Raw genomic sequence first — 1,748 nt, forward strand, 5'->3', positions numbered from 1 at the left:
GGTGCTTCATTTCCTGCCTGTCAACAATCTCTCTTCCCTCTTGTTCTTTGAAATCTTTAGCTCCTGCCAAATTGCATTGTCACAACACTAAATACACGTTTCCTCCTCCATAAGATTACAACAAAGGTTATCTCGGCAGATCTATCAAATGTAACAAATCTCTGTAAACACTTGGAATGTAAAAAGGCTATACATTGCTGCTATTCCAATGGTAAAGTGCATGGGAGAGCTACATCTCATCATGAATCTCTAGGGGCCTTTGACTTTAAAGCAATAGTGTTTCGAAGTTGATCATAGAGTTGCTGTAGCTCTATTTTCTAGACCAAATAAGTATCTGCTTGTATAGTCACTCTGTTGCTCTCAGGAATGTTTGATGTACTGATAATGCCACCGAAATGTGAAGAACACTTATCTACATTCCACTTCAAGCTGGTTGTAGAGATGTTAGAGGAACCAGTTAATGGAATTAGACCACAATGAGGACCTTCAACTCATGGATTGATGAAAATTTCATGCTTGAATCCTTTCAGCAGTAGGAAAGCCATGTTGTCATCACTCACAAGAATAATCCGGACTGTAGGAAATAAGTGGAGTGCATTGAGATGTGCAAACATGTGATCTAACCTGCCCCCAAAGGCACCAAGAACAATTATTTTTACTCTCTCTTTCTTTATTTCTGGTAATGTGTCATTCAAATACAACAAGCATTTCCAAAGATCTGTGGGATCCTGATCCCCTGAGTTGTCCAGGACTTCCGTGCCTAGCCTAGCATAGAACTCCTTCACCTCTGGTCGAATAGAATCCAAGTCTCCTTTGATCACATCATGTTTGTACCGTTTACAAACTTCAAATGCATCCTCAGATGGCAAAAAATCAAGGGCACCATCATAAATCCGATTTACTCCCCCATCTGCGCATATTCGAAAACATGCTTTATCCCATAAAAACCGTGTTAGTAAAGGCAGTTGATGGTTCAGTACTACAAGTGCCAATGTCGGACTAGGCTGCTCTTGGTTCAGAAAAGCACTAGAAAGAAAAGTGGAACTATGGCCCATTGTTGGAACCTCCGACTCTATCATCTTGTCTCGACATGTCATTTCACCTTTGCCATACATGTCCACTAGTATACTGCCTACATGCAGATCCATTTCCAAACCTCTTTTAGTTATGTCAGCATGGAGATCTTAACCTACTTCTAAAGCCCCCATAGTGCCACAAGCTTTCAGACGGACAAAAAGACAACCCTGTTGGGAAACACACCTTCCTGTTCCATCCATCCATAAAGTTCAATACTGGCTAGATCATGACCTTGTAAAAAAAAACACCAGTAATCATTGCACCCCATGATCCTACATCTGAATTTGCCAGCTCATTGAACACTTCATAAGCTTCATCAGGTTCTCCATGTTTGGAGTACGTATCAATGAGTGCATTTCCTACTTCTACATCAAAATCGGATTCTATCCTGATTATCTGATCAGGTATCATTCTACCATGCCTTATGGCCCAATGCTATTACAAGCTTTTAGAACACATGTTAATATGAACTTGTTTGGCACCACGTAGAATAAAAATGCAAACACAACAACTAAGTATGTACAAAGTAACAAATGTCACACACACAGCTTTTTGGTGGATTCCACACCTCGAATGCACATTAGTACGACAACGTCTATCCACCCGTCTATTTGCGCGTCTACCATTTCGCGTCTATAATCGCATCTATCAACAAATTTACACGCACAAAT

General features: G+C 40.4%; 1 pseudogene; it reads right to left on the bottom strand.

Annotated features, from left to right (window-relative positions):
• Positions 1-317: 317 nt before the first annotated feature.
• Positions 318-1,488, bottom strand: LOC148022456 (thiamine pyrophosphokinase 1 pseudogene; annotated as a pseudogene).
• Between the last annotated feature and the right edge of the window lie 260 nt (positions 1,489-1,748).

The sequence above is a fragment of the Lygodium microphyllum genome, chromosome 16, assembly GCF_053477565.2.
Source record: "Lygodium microphyllum isolate KBCC chromosome 16, Lygodium_microphyllum_v1.1.10, whole genome shotgun sequence".
Classification (NCBI taxonomy): Eukaryota; Viridiplantae; Streptophyta; class Polypodiopsida; order Schizaeales; family Lygodiaceae; genus Lygodium; species Lygodium microphyllum.